Here is a 16,235-nt window from a genome sequence, read left to right on the forward strand (position 1 = left end):
TAGTAAAGGCAGCACCTAAGTCAGCATTTTTGAGTGTAGAGAATCCTCCTCAAATTCTGTCATAATCACTCACGTCACTTATCAAAACTGAAGATTTGGACGTGCTGCAGCAACTTAGAAATTAAGCATGGGTTGCAAACATGATGCAAGAAGGCTTTTGCTGATAGCAGCAACAGCAGCAGGAGCCAATAAACAAAGGCACATATGGTGAAAATCAGCATGAAGGCCTTTTAACAAGCTGCCAAATCAGTGCAGTGTATGGTGTGTTTGCAGTAGTGTTCAATGTGAATTGAAACTATAATTTTATAATGTTCACTGTTAGATAACTAGTAGTAGATATTTTCACAGCTCATTTTGATGTCCATCACATTCAAATTAAAGGGAGTGTCCAGTCCTTCTGCACCATCTATTCTAATTGTCCTGCCCATTTTAATCTGTCATTTCAACATTTCAGTTCATATTTAACAGCTATCATGTGATGGGTTGCGCAAAAAACAAAAAAGATTTACAGGCAAGAGAATGCAGTAAATGCTAGAATGGCATTTAGTCTGCAAAGCATGGCTTGGATCCGGGTTATTATTCAAAGACAGCAAGTGTAAAAAAACGGACTTCAAAGATTGATTGATTTTATTTTTTCACCCAGGTTTATTTTGTAAAAGGAAAGCAGCACAGGAGTAGGCAGAAAATGGGAAAAGGCAAAAAAATGTTAGGTGTTGGACAATGACTGAGAACGTTATAGAGTTTCATACATTAAGAATTGTTCACATTTAACTGTGACACATTTTTTGTGAATACAGGTTTTGCTTATACTAGACTGAGATGCATGTTCTTTTGGAATGTGGTGAGAATATAAGAGCGCTTTAGTGGAATCATTCAGAATGTTCAAGCTGTAAAACGAGTGATGTCTTCACCAGGCAATCCAAAGCTCAAGAGTGTTATTTGGCTTGCCTGAGGCAGAATGTCTGACTGAGAAAACATTAGCAGCCAAACGCCAACATGGCATCATTGCTGCATGGGAGAGACACTTGTCCCTAACAAGGACTGGTTTGTGTATGATGGCCACTGTGGATGTCCAAGTGAGGGTTTATGGACGTAAAGAGCGCTAATGTGATACGCTAATATGGTGATGATATTAAGGAAAGAGTATGTAAAATACTGGTAAGTGGCAAGAGGGAGCAAGTGAGGTCACTAAGTATTTTATTAAGTTTTCTTTTTTTGATGCTCTCTTCTTACAGAATATAAAAGTACACTAAAATGTAATCAGCTTGTGGCACTCAATTACTTTGAAGGAAACACACCTGGCAAAAAACTAGGAGATGCACGCACGCACGCACGCACGCAGCTTAATACATGGATGGTATTAAGCAATATATAATATATCGTTCCAAGAGACATAAGTCCTCTCTGACCAGTGCAGATGTTTGGGTATAAGGCCAGACAGTTGTTTCTTAAAATGTCAAATATCTTCAATATTTTTTAGCATAGCACAAATGCAGCCTCCTATAAAATGCAAGAGAGAGGAGTACATGAATTATAAACAAGCCATTGACAAGACAAGACCATCATTTTCCTGAATCAGAACAGCAACATACATAACTGCTTGGGGATTCTAACACAGCATGAGGCTGGTGGGGGAAAACATTGTTTGTGCAAATATCAGAACAGCGGTAAACAAAGATTTGGAAAGAAATGGAAACTAACAGTATTCCCCCTAAGTCAAGCACTGAGTTTACTTTGTCTCATCCTTTCCATGGCATAAACTGAATGTTGAAGATATTAAAAGCATTGTTTGGATCAAGTTGCAGACTCAGAATGCTGCAAAAATAATAGTAATACTAGTTTGGCATTTTGGAAAATGTGCTTGTTCGCTCTCATACAGAGAATTAGATAAAAGTATTGATACCACTCTAATGCCTGTACTGTGAATGTGAAGCTACTGCCAGGAGCCAATTAGCTAGCAGACAGTTATTGTAGTCAATTAACTCCTTGGAGTCTTATTGTCACTGTGGGGTTTCCAGGCAACCAGCGGAAAAGTCACTGTGCCTGGCCAAAAACTAATATGGAGCATAATTCCCTGTAAAATGTCAGTTTGTCGTTTTAGTTTTTGGTCAAAACAAAGTGTGAAATATTAATTTGTTAATTTTGGAGGTTGATTGCATTACCTTTGGGCAGCACCAGAATGGCTGTTTTTCCCTGTTTATAGTGTGTCAAGCTATGCTAACCGGCTATTTAGTGTAAAAATATTTAGTGTACCGAATGTCAAACTCTTCCTTTAACTGCCTTGTTCAACTGGTCTGTTCCTCTATATCTATAAGAAAATTAAAGAATCACAATTGTAGTTAGTGAGCCATAATTGGCTCATCTTATTCCCCATCTATCCATTGCTTATCTAACATTGGGTTGCGGGGAAAAAAGCTCCAGCAGGGGACCCTGAGAAAACCCATTTTGGCCGCTTGTACCCTGGATCTCATTCTTTCGGTCATGACCCAGTGCGATAAATGGAAGGTAATACCGCACCCGCTGCGCTGATTCACCGACCAATCTCCTGCTTCATTGTCCCCTCACTTGCAAACAAAACCCAAAGGTATTTAAACTCCTTCACTTGGGCTAAGGACTCATTTCCTATCTGAAGAAGGCACTCCATCGGTTTCCTGCTGAGAACCATGGCCTCAGATTTAGTGGTGCTGATCCTCATCCCAGGCACTTCCCACTCGACTGCGAACCGATCCAGAGAGTGCTGAAGGTCACAGGCCAATGATACCATCAGGATGACATCATCCGCAAAGAGCAGATCTTATTCACATTACTTTTAAAGAGGCCTTTGGATCCCTATGTTTTTTACCACTTGTTCTTACTACAAGTACTGTGGATCTCAGAAATCCGACCCACAGCTGCTACATTTTCCCGGCTTTATAGCTATCTTATAATAATTTGGCCTTAACTTTGTGGGATCCTTGACGTAAGGTTTCTGTGTGTTCTGACTGAGTGTTCCTGCCTGGTTATTGCAAGCAGACCACTGCAGGCCCTATTGATTTTATCACTCACTTGGCAAAGCATTTCTACATTTGGATAAAATCTCAGCACATCCACTGGAAAATTCTTACCAAACACCTTGAACCTGTATACATGGACAGTTATGCCTGTCTTGGTCTATTCATAGAACTGAAGAAATAACTTCTGCTCTTGGAGCAGGACATATTTGCAGGGCTTAAAGGAAGAAGTTAGCCAATATCATTAAAATGGGGAAAATTGCAATTAGAACTTTTCTGCTCTCAATCGTTAGTGTCTTAAACATCTGAACTTCACTTGCCTCTTGTTCAGACATGTCCATAGCAAAATACTTACAGTTGTCATCAGAATAGAAGCAGTTTAGCAGAATAATAATTTATTGATTCCCAGTAGGGAAATTACAATTTACAATTACAATTAAAAAAGTGAATAATGGTCAAAATCCTTAGCATGGCTTTTAATTCCATAATAGCTATTCATTGGGAACACGTCACATTCAATTCTAAGTCAAAACATGACCAAAGGTGGTCAAGTTTTGGATTGAGATCCGGAGATTGGGCTGGCCACTCCATAACATCAATCTTGTTCATCTTGAACCAAGACTTTGCTCGCTTAATGGTGTGTTTTGGGTTATTGTCTGATTGTAAGACCCATTTCAAAGGCATTTCCTCTTCAGCATAATGCAACATTACATCTTCAAGTAGTTTTATGTTTTGGAACTGAGCCATGATCCCTGGAATGTGATAAACGGGCCCAACACCACAGTATGAGAAAACAACCCCATAACATGATTTTTGCACCACCATGCTTTACTGTCTTCACTGTGTACTGTGGCTTGAATTCAATGCACGGGGTCGTCGGACAAACTGTCTGCGGCCCCTAGACCCATAAAGAACAACTTTAGACTCATCAGTCCAAAGAATGTTGTGCCATATCTCTTTTGTCCAGTCAATGTGTTCTTTGGCAAATTTCAACCTATTCAGTACATGTCTTTTTTTCAAAAATGGGACTTTGTGGGGGCTTCTAGCTGATAGCATTGCTTCACTCTGTCTTCTTCTGATTGCAACAGTACTCAAAGGTAACTTTAAGTCTTCTTTGATTTTCCTAGAGCTGATCACTGGATGAGCCTTTGCCATTTTGGATATTCTTCGATCCATTCGAATGGTAGTTGACCGTTTTTTCGATCGTTCAGGCTTTGGATGCCATTTCAAGGCAATAGAAATAATTTTGGCTGATCAGCCCATCATTTTCTGCACTTCTTTATGTTTTCCCCTCTCATATCAATTTTTTAATCAAAGACCGCTGTTCCTCAGAGCAATGTCTGGAATGACCCATTTTGCTGAGTATTTCATTGTGAAATGCACTGTAACCAGCATGCACAACATTTGCTTCCTTCCTTCCCTAAAGACGGGCCATAATTGACACTTGTTGCTTCACAGAATCAATCACCTTACTAATTGAGTGACTGGTATTATTTTGAACATGTCCCTTTCAATTACAGATTCACTTATACAGAATGAGCAGCATGCATGTCATGACCATCGGGTCTGTTGGTTTTCTACGATTTTACAAGTAAGTTATTTGCCATATAGAAATATCACTTTTACCAAAAAGTGAAATTGTGTCCACACCCTGTGTCCACACCCCGCACTGGCAAGAGAAGCATGTGTCAGGGCTTTTGGTGAATAGAAGGTCAACCATCTTTCTTCCCTGTGAATCCAAGCCAGATAAGTCTTAAGTGCCAGCGTTGATCGTAATTGAACAGAGAGTGCTGGGTAACTCTCTTCACCAGACAAAACACTTCCTTTGTATATGTTGGAGGCCCGATTCCAGCCAGACTGACACTAAGACAGACAGATGGCACTGTTTGTATCCCAAGAAAGTTCTCCCGTTTCATCCCCATTCATCATTGTGTGTGCCAGAGGAGTAGCAGTCCAACTTCCCTTTTTAGCTTATAAGTTTATTTCTTCAGAGTGTGTGGTAGGAACCTGCAGACTTGTAAGTGACTCTGGGGGAAGAAGCTGGACAGAAAACACACACACAGGAGACACTAGTCTTTGTTGTTTGCTACGTCTGTGAAAAACATTAATATCCCATGGTTTATTCTTCACAGCACAACCGACAGAAGAGAGAGATAGAGGATTCTTCATTTTCAGTGTTTTGTGTTCAATATGGCATGCTTAATTTTTCCCTCCCAATTCCTCAGTGACATCATAGCATAACTATGAAGCCATATCGTATCCCACGCACTGCTACAAATGCAACCACACTTCATGAATTTGACAACTTTAAGAGCAAGAAATGTGATTGGACAGAGAACTTGATACTCCATGTGAATGCATTTTAGGTGGTAGGAACAGTTTGTACAGCTACACAAAAGAACACTCACCGGAAGAAGGAAAAAGCTTGTGAGTGTTTATGTGCAAGACAGATGTTAAAGGTCAAGAAAAAAGTGATGGATACTGATTTTTTGGTGCTTCAGAGATAATAAAGCTGCTATTTGAGTAGAACAGTAGCATAACAAGGTGACATAAGAGAGGAAAAAGGATAAGCAGACGGAGAGAGTGTTGGTGGAGCCAATTAGGTGTTGGCCACATTTGTTCTCTCCCAGACTCCTAATAAATTATCTGTGGTCAATGGCAGACCAACTTTGCATGGAACGGATGAGATGTGGTCAAACGTTTCTCTAGTGTTCTCATGAAGCTTTCCAAAACGCCAACACTCCAAACCAAAAAAGTCTGTGTGTGCTTCATTGCGAGATGAAATTAAATATTCTTGGAGCAGTCATGCCTGACCAACTCACTGGTTCTGCAGCAGCCAACGTATGGCAGGGCATCAGAGGGTCGGAAGCCAATGAAGTCTCAGATTTTACTCACTGGGCCCAGCATTTCTGATCCAGAACCTTTGCCCGACTGGTTGAATCTGAATATTTTTTCTCTTAAAAGAACAGCAGGCCAGAAGATCATTCAGTTGCTCTTGGATCAGTCTAAGTTTACTCTAGAGTCTGCCCCCATTCTTTCCACATACCTCACATTTTCACATCCAAGTTTGTGTGTCTTTGCCGTGTCTATCCTCTTTATAGTCTACTACTGATGGGAAAGATGGCCACACAAAATCTGAAGTGTGGTCAAGATGTTTCCATCTTAATATTGTCTCTATTGATAGCCGAGACAGGACTAACTTAAAGTGCAAGATGGATGTGTGGATACCTCCTTCAACAGGCTGTAATACACTATACAAATACACTAATGCAAAAAATAGCTACAGTGAAATAATTTCTTTGTTATACTGTACATTCTACCATTTTGCAATCACCCAGGCTCAGATGTTAGCATTATGAGAGGCCTTGACCATAGAGGGTTTGAGGTAATGGATGGCAGTGGAGCTGAGTCATACAACATCTTGTTCTGATTAAAATTCAATGAAATCAGGAAAGGTACAAGAGGTGGTTAGATCAAAAACAGACTCAGATGCTGCAAGTGTGAGAGCATTCTCTTACACTTATCACCCGTCTAGACCCCTCTAGAGCGTTCAGTAGACACTTAAGCGTCTGATCTGGACCGGCTCCGTCTGGTCCAAGCATTTCAAAGCCGTTTTCAGCAATAACAGTCGAACATGATAGATAACGCTACCTGCCCGGCATCAAACGCCAGACAAACTATTTTACCAACCAGCCTGCGAACATTGTGTAACTTAAGAAGTCAAAAGGGACAGATGTTTTCATCAAGAGTGGAGACCAAAACAGAGTTAAAAAATCAAGTGAATTTGTGGAGAGAAACACAGCTCCAAATAAATAATGTTACTTTTTGTCACTAATGAGTAGAAAGTCCACTAATTGCTATCAGGTAAATCATAAAAATGTTTCAAGGTGATATGTCAATCTTGTATTTACAACTTTCCCCCAAATGGCCCAAACAAACAATTTCTGCTTTGAATGGTGATTCATGTGTCATGGACATTATTGAGAGCATCAAGTTCATTGTGCAAAAATGGTAAAATGTGACAAGACAAACAATAATAATTTAGAGAGTTCATAAGATTTTAACTTCTTGAGAATTAGAAAACACATAATTGTACTAATTTTATGAATTGGTGGACAAAATACAAAAGAGAAGAAGAAAAGTTTTGGCCGCCAGAAGACTATCTGTTGCAGTAGAACTAAAACATGAACCCAGTATGCCATGAAAGAGCATAGCACTTACAACACCAATACTGACGGCTCTAAACTGGATAAAGTATGTTATTGGACACTAATGTTGTGGTACATTCCTAGGTGCTTTTTGTTTGTTGTTTAAGTTTTGATTAACATCTCCAAAGTGTTGGTCTGTTTCCAGAGATGTGAATAGGGACAAACAGATAAAGTTTGGACCTGAACCATTGTCAAGAAGACTAAGTAGCCATGACCTCAGGTGAATGTCGGATTACAATGTCAAGTATAAAACAAAGTTAGGAGTTACAATCAAACATTCTTAGGTTTTTGTGAAATGAGTTAAAGTCTATTGGCTGAATTGCCATGAAAGTTGCTGCAGACGTTCATTTTTCCCTCAAGATGAATTGTAACAACTTTGGTTGGACTTTTCATCTAGCACCATTATCAGGTCAACTGGAGCTAGAGGACACTTCGGCCATGCCGGAATCTCCCCCTTGTGTGACACAGGGGGCACACAACCAATTGTGATTCACCAAAAAGGATGAAGCGGTCAAATGTCACCATCATTATTTTTGCTGGGTGCATAATGGCTGTGTGCTGTACTATTTGAGTCAACACTATACCCCTGTCAAAATTCACGCACTATGCAAGTGAGAACATGTGTACACAGCGTACACTGAATTGACACTACTTCTTTTAGTCTCAATTCAGGTACTAATGGAAGTAACTGAACTGAGACACCGCATTGAATTTGTTTAGTAATGTGTTTAATAATATTCCATAATGTTCTCCAATCCCTATTTGACTTTTGAGTGTCCTGTGTGATTGACCTTACAATTAATGAAAAGCAGCTGACTTTTGTAACTGTCATGGTAATATTCAGAATGACCTGGCTAGTCATTCAGTTGTTTACAAAATGGCAAATGTGACAATCTTGACAATCTTTTGGGCAGTCCCCTAGGTAAAACAGCAGTGTTCATGCACACCACTCCACTTTGTATGTCATATTCTTGTGCCCAGACTTGCCTCCTTTTCATCAAAGCAGCTGGCAACCCATGCATGAAAATCTTCTTTTGCCTGCGTCACATCCCTCTCCAACTTCTCACAATAAAGCTATGTAATATACCCGCTGTGATCAGAGAAAGAAATCACCTTTGATTTGCTATCTTGTTGCCACTGCTACTAATTCACTTCACGGCAGTCAAATTAGAGGCAAAACAGGAAGTTGAGCCTACATGACAGAAAATGATTTGCGGTGTCAGGTTTCATACTATGGGTATGAAACCCTTGTAATGTTTTGCTTTGGATTCATGTAATATCATTATGCAGCAAATGTCTGAAATAAACTTAGCAGGTGGCCTTGGAGAGTTTAGTAATGTTCCTACATCCGCTTTAACGACTCTACTGGCTTTGTCTGCCTCACTTTTTGCTCATTGACATTCATAATATACATCAGTAACAATGGGAGTCAAGGAGCGATTGCATAGGTAATGTCTGCTTCATAGCATGGTAAACCCTTTGTCCAAGTCCTTGTCCTAAGGAGAAAAGCACAAGTGAACAATCCTTTTGCTCATTTTGCTTCACTAGTCTGTCTCTTTATTACCTTATTTTAGGCTCTTCGAAGCATGTTTTGTTTCTTGTCATCTAGTTTGCCCTATACGGACCTGTCTAGACTTTGATTAAGGGTGTCACCATGGTAATAGCCAACACAGGAAGCAGAATAAAAACAGAGGAAGTTCTACCTGCGGTGACCTGGTTTATAGTAGAGTGTCCTGTGCCTGGGGCAGACAGATGGTTGAGGACTAAAAGGTGAGCTGTATAAGACTACCTAAATAGCCGACAGCTTGCAGAGTGTCAACCGTTCAACACAATTTGGCTTTGTCAGAGATAATATCTTTATTAGATTCTAAAAATAAATCAAAATACTGCCAAAATGGAGTTACTGAAATTTGGTCCATTAATGAACCCTATAAAATGCATTTCAAGCCCAAAGTGGAATGCCAATAAAGTCTATATGTGGTTTTGACAATGTTCATCCTTGGTGGACACTTGCCGGCTTCAGGGTTTTTTCTGTCTCATTGGTCTGCCATTGTAAAGCCAGGAATTTACAGGAATATTAACCTTTGACTGGCAGGCGATCAAAACAAAAATGTACGCTCTTTTTAAATGTATTGAACCTTTATAATTAAGAGATGATTGACAATAGCCTTGAAGCTACAAAGGCGATATAATTTGAAGGTGGCTTCACAGATTAATGCAACAGAAAAAAGCAGTTCATCCCAAATCAATTGTGTCAAGGCCTTAATTAACATCATCAGATCATTAGGGTGAGTTAACAATGGACCTGAGTTCTTAAATAACCACTTGTGATATGAAAGCAAGCACAACTTCAAATTAACTACTTAGACTTTCAAAGAAGGTAATTAAGATGTTTCTCAGTCTTTGGTGGCCCTCTCAATATTAAAAGCCATCATAGAGCATTATGTAAATTATTGTAATCTTTGAAAATTAAATACAGGATGACTTTTTTTACAGCAAGTACCAGTGTTAGACTTTTGTCTAGAGTGTGTTTTTTGCCTTTTGTCTAGAGTGTGCTTTTTTAAATTATAGATAGATTTAATGTCCCAAAATAAGCAACATGATAAAGGAAAGCATCATCTGCAAACAACTGTATTCACACTGTAAATGGTTAAAAGTGCAAATGGATACCTGTAGCACAGCTACCCAGCAGAGATTTAGATTGTCGATCTAACAAACACATTAAACATAAAGAATTGAGAAACGGGTGCACGATAGCGCTACTCATGTACAAGTAACTGACTGGTTAGTAATGAATCCAGGTCCACTGAAGGGGGTCCGATAAAAACCAAAGGTTTTGATTTACAAATAAATACAAAGGCAACAAATCCTATCAGACCAATGTAACAGCAGAGACAGAGCTTTTCCTGACTCCAAAACCAAACTGTCGTGGACTGATGTGGTTCCAAAAGAACCTGATTATTGGCAGATGATTCAAGGATTTCTGTAAAACAGAGCTGGGCAGACCTCTTGTTTATTATAGGTCAAACAAATGTTGTGGAAATTTGTGAGATGTAATAAAAAGATAAAACATGAATGTGTAGTAATACACATAACACATCATAATTAATGCAGATAGACAAAGAAGGAAACAAATCCAAATCCTTCTCTCCCTGAATGGAGATCAGAAACCCAGGGTTGGCTTTGTGCATATTCAGTAATCTGTATTTGCAGAGTCGCTGCTGCTGTTTGTGTCTCAAACAATTTACCAAAAACAGGAAAATCTTTTGAAAGCTAAACAGATATTGGCTTCAATATAAACAATCATCAAATGTACTTGGACCCAGACTTGGCGGCTGTATTTTATGTGAATTGAACTACCAACTAATATTCAGCTTGGTCTTAACTTGACAGATGTCACAGTTTTATTCCCTAAATACAAACAAGCTGAAAATAAATACAGACTATTATATTTCATTACTTTCTCTAAATAACAAATATATACAGTATATACAGTACTTTGTGTATACATGTATGTATATGTGTGTGTATATCTAACAGTAACAATAATTATGATTTATTTTTCTGTACGGCTAATTAAAGTGTATCTAGCAGTCTAACAAGAAGCTACTGCCACTGTGTCTTCAGAGCAAGACATGCTGCCTTACTGCAAAAGAGGAACACTTTAGGCCCCCTTGTGGAGCACCTGGAAAAACAGAGTGCATATGCGTACGTGTGCATGCAAGTGTGTAACGGCAGTGAGGCGGCTTCACTGGATATCGTATTCATGTGTATGTTTGTGAAGATTTGTGCATGCAAAACTGTAGAATTTGACAATACACAGCATACCATTTCTGCATTATGTGCTTGTGCGTGACCTAGCAAAATCTGTAAAAGTTATGCTCCTGCATGTGTTTGTGTCATCGGTGCAGGTCCAGACCACAATCAGATGATGGGCTGTGTGTGTGTGTGTGTGTGTGTGTGTTTCTTGAGGTCCCTCTGGCTCCCATGGTTTCTCTCTCTATCCCCTCCTCCCTCTCATTCTCTCCTCCCTCTGTTGCTTCTTTCCTTCTCCATTTCACCCCCGTCTCTCAGCTAACTCAAGCGCCACCTCCCTCTCACACAAGCAATGGCAGTTTTGAGATTGCGGCAGACATTTTAACCCTTTACAAGGATTTTAGTGTCTTTCTGAGATTAAGGTAAAGTTTCAGAGGAGGGCATTGTGGTCAATCCTAATTTTGGAGTTAAGATTAGGCTGGGTTGGATTTAACGTTAAATGGGCTGAGATAGCTGGATTTTAGGGGTTTGGGTTGAGCTGAAAGAAGTCAATGGGAGGCTTTCACATACAGTACAGTATGCCATTGCAACATATCCACTTCCCTTTTACATATTTTATATAAAATTCTAGCTGTAGCTCATGCAATAATTTGCAAACAAGTTTAAATTTATCTCAGTTGCTACTCAAAGTCCTATTAGTAACGATTAAAAGCCATTGATACGTGCAAACAAATTTATGGAGAACTTTTAACCTAATTTTCAGCTCCTGATACATCAGAGTAAGGAGGCCTCCAAGATTTATACATTTCAGAAGAGGAATGAGAGCTGAATAGTGTCACTGACCTTTCTATTACACTGTTTGTCTGGCTGACTCACATGTAGGGTGTGGTTTAATATCCTTTTCCCTCTTTTCTTTTTTGTTTTCCTATTCTCTTTTTTGCTGATTCCTGTAAGAATGCGGTCAGCCTGAAAAATAAAAGAATCTCATAAGGACTTGCATTTTGTATTTTCAGCTGACACCTATTAGAGTTTGAGTGAATTGTGCACATTACAGTAGAATTACAAAAATAAAAATACAACATATTACAAAAAATTACTTTACTTTCAATGATAGTTTGGAGAACAATAAAAAAATAGCAATACTCTTTGTAAAAGCATCAATGTTGGGCAAAGAAACAAGCCACTGAAAGACAAGATGCTCATTACCACATGCTCTCTAAGAGCTGTGCCATTTCCACCCAAGAAAAAAAGAGTGAAGGTTGATACAAGGCGCTGTGATTTATATCTGACAGCAATGCTTCATAATACTATATATATGATTTTCATTTCAGGCAAAAGATGAAAGTCACAGAAAGAATAAAAGTTTACATAAGAGTGTAACCAACAGGTGAGACACAGAGAATGGCAGCAAGCGTGCTTACTACTACTAATCCTGCAAACCTCCTGTTAGGATACGATTAAATATCAGACCTCATCCAGCCCAGGATACAGAGGTACAGAAATAAATTCACCATCTGCCAAACTACTTAAACGAGCAGGGTTTAGACTCTGTCAAGGGAGCAGTTCACATGATGATTACGTATGCAACTCCCACACACAAACACCGGACGAATGTGTGCTCACAGGTATACACACGTGCACGTATGGACACACAATCTTATGTGAGTGAAAAGCAGAAAATATGCAAGAGGAAAAAAGAGAGAGAGAAGAAGAGAGAAAAAAATGACACAAAGAGGGAAGGAGGGTTTCCATTGGATCCAGGTACACATGTGGTGTTGTGATATGGGGTCAGGGTCCTGCTGGACCGTAGGGAGGTGCTGGAGAGCTCCCTGATCAGCCAAAGCTTTCCCCTTCTGGACACACGCTGAGCCAGTGGAGCCTGGATCCATCCTTCAAGCCCTTTCTTCAAACCTCTTCTTCTTCACTCCCCTTCACCCTCCCCCTCCTCCTCCTCTTCCACCTCCTCCTCCTCTCTCCCAACCCTCCCTCTCGTCCCCCTCCTCCTGCTCCTCTTTCCCAGGCCCTATGGGTGCAGTGCCACGTCGCTGAGAGAACTTATTAGAGCAAGAGAGGGGGGAAAGGGAGACAAGTGATAAGCAGCTCCTTGTGGGCTAATGGATTTTCTCCACATTTGCATTATTTCTGTTTCTTTTTGATTCTTATGTATATTTTCCCAGGCTTGCGTTTAAGTCAAATATGCTCACGTTATTGCAAAAAAGTTCACAAACATCTTAGCTTCTCTGTGATGATGGTATGACTCATGTCTGTGTGTGTGTATCTGTGTGTTTAAGTGTGTTTTGCTTGCCTTTCTGAGTTTCCAGTCTCGTGTGAGCGTTTAAATATACCATTTCCACCCACAAGATAAACTTCCTAAAGCATATGAATTTTAGTTTCCACAATTTCTTATTTAGTAACTGGAAACTAGCTAAAATCAAGTTCTTTATATTTCCTGTCTCATTTTACACACTTGAAAACAGAGGTGGCATTTACTTATACAGTATTGCCATCTAGTGGAAATTTTGTTAACTAATTTACATGTCATAACTAAGTTGTCTATATTGGCAGGTTGACAGAGATCTAACTGCATAGGAGCTCTGTAAGAGAAAACACAAGCGGCTACCACAGGCATGTGCTAAATAAACATGTTAGTCTTGGCAATCATCTGGCACAACCTTTATTTCTTGTTTGTTCGGGAAATAGTCAATAGCATAGTTTCACATTCGTCATTGTTAGAGCTCTTTATACCTTTGTATCATAAATGTTTATCTTGCAGATTTATAGAAAGTTGTTTAACTTGCAGACATGACTGGATTTAATAACATACATTTCAGGGCCATTTTGGTCTAAAGGGTATCATTGTGTCACCATTTGTTTGATATTGTTCCAAACTGCCGTTCATACATTTTACATTGATAAGGTCCTGACAAGTTAATGATATTCTAGTTCTCATGTCAATCCTCCAAGGAATCACTGCTGCACAAACACCGTTGAAAAACAACAACCTTGACGGATATGCTTATGGAAAATCAGGAAAATGCTTCACAGTAGACGTTGGGGCCGGTGTCCATTTACCAACATAGGAAAACTGAATTTAGAGCTTTTAACTATCACTTAACTGTCAGCATTAAGCTGTCATATTAGAGTAATCCCCATTTTGAACAACAATCTGCATGGTCTCTCTTTATTGTTGAGGACATTTGATAGATTTAACTGAGCAGGACAAATAACGTATATGAAATGTTTGAATATTTGAGTTTCCATTCTGTGCATCAAAGTTTTAAGACATGTTGTCATCTTCAAAAAATAAAAAAGCCCCCACAAAGCATCTGCCCAACCTTTAAAGTGAAGGTCAGGTGATACCAATCAGTAAGCTCACATGGTAATCGGCATGAACATAGAAGCAGAGACCATAGAGAGGGCATTCATAGTTAAAAGAAACCAACATTCATATGTCCACCTAAGTAGCAGGATTTTGCCGATACAAAATAGAAAAATGAAAGTTACATAATAACAATAATCATAATAATTACAAAACAAAAAAATTCACATACACATCTGAGTCCTAAATAGACATTCAGCAACAAGTATCCTATACAAAATGATACAAAATACATCCCAGTCATACATATACAATCTATTATTTAGTAAAGAAAGAACAGAGATTTATTTAAATGGATCTCAGCGTCTCAAACTGTTTCTATGGTGTTCTTGAGTCTTTGTGAATTCCCAAATGAAATGAAAATTTGTCCTCTGTGATTTTCAATTTTGGTCCCAACTATTTATTTAATATAAGGAAATATGAATACACTGTTTTGTCTTTTTGTCACTTGGCTTCAAAGTTTTGAAATGTGCATTTTTTATGTGCTGTTTTAACATATTAGAAAACACTGCTCCTTCTTTAATCGACTAAATTAATCAATTAAATATTGTATGTGCGATACGGATGCATTTCTGTTTTTGTTCTTTTGTAAACTTATTTCTTTAATTCATGTGTGCAGCCAGATGTTTTTCTACCATACAATTTTTACTCTAGGGTTTTTGGTTTTAAATTTACTGCAGCTATTTTCCTACAATGTGGACGATGGAAAGCTCTATGGACTTTACTTCTAAGTTCCGGTTGATTGCTGACTGATTTGAATCACCTGTCCTGTCCTCGGCTCTCTCACTATATAAATCATTCAGAAACATTCCTCTGGTTCTTCCTCCTGAAGAAGCCAAGCTGTGTGTGTGGGTGTGTGGGTGTGTGGGTGTGTGGGGGGGAGATATGATTCGTTGAAGCCAAAAGATGCTCAAAGTTCAGTTTTGAATTCAAAAGATGCCATTAAAAAGAAAAGGAAGGATATAAAGCTTAGACACAGAACTTAATCATCATGCCAGTGAGAAGAAACAACCAGCAGAGCTTGTCTACATGAATAATTATAAATAACTTTATTTTGTAACAAATTGTTTCAGTCACATAAAGAGTATGTGGGGATTGAAATCAAAAAGCTCACAGGGAAATATGAACATGGAGATGAACAGTGGAGAGGTCTTAATAGCCCCAAAAGCCTCAACATCCGTTGGTCCACATTCTAGAAACTTGACAAATACAACCGAAGACAACAGTTTTAAACTTCCATGACAACCTGTGCTTGTTCGGACATATCTGTACCTCTACTCCATTAACTATGTCAACCCACATACAGAATGCATGCATGGTTGACTTATAACTGCAAGTGGTTTTCCAAAGAATGCAATTTGGGGACGTTTTTTCAAATGGATTTCCTGAGTTATAAATTGGTATGAAAACGATCTTGCAACCGCTTTGAATGTGCCTGAAAGAGAAACTCCCACATCATGTGTATTCTTTCGCCAAGGTGCCAGCACAGATCTGAAATTCTCTTTTACGATGCAAAAATTCAAATTATTCATGTCTGCTTATGAGAACTCCTATTATTTATTAAAATATAAGAATAATAAAATGTCTGCCAAATAATGCTTTTCTGGCAGCATACTTTTAACTGTATCACCAGGACGGATTAAAGATATCAAATCCAGATTATAAATTTGTCTGTGATCTCATGCAAGTTTCAACAAATGTTGCTGCAATAATTAAATTAAATTGCCTGGAAATAAATCTAAATGGTTGTGTATTAAAAAAATGGCCATGAGAAAACCTCCAGTAAAAGTCCAGAATGAAATTTGGCAATCCGATGTATATCTGGTTACTGATCTCTTAGACTATTCCTGTTGCATGTACAGTAAACCAATGTTCTCCAACCCCATATTTTTTGGAAAACAG

Source organism: Etheostoma cragini, chromosome 23 (assembly GCF_013103735.1).
Source record: "Etheostoma cragini isolate CJK2018 chromosome 23, CSU_Ecrag_1.0, whole genome shotgun sequence".
Taxonomy (NCBI): domain Eukaryota; kingdom Metazoa; phylum Chordata; class Actinopteri; order Perciformes; family Percidae; genus Etheostoma; species Etheostoma cragini.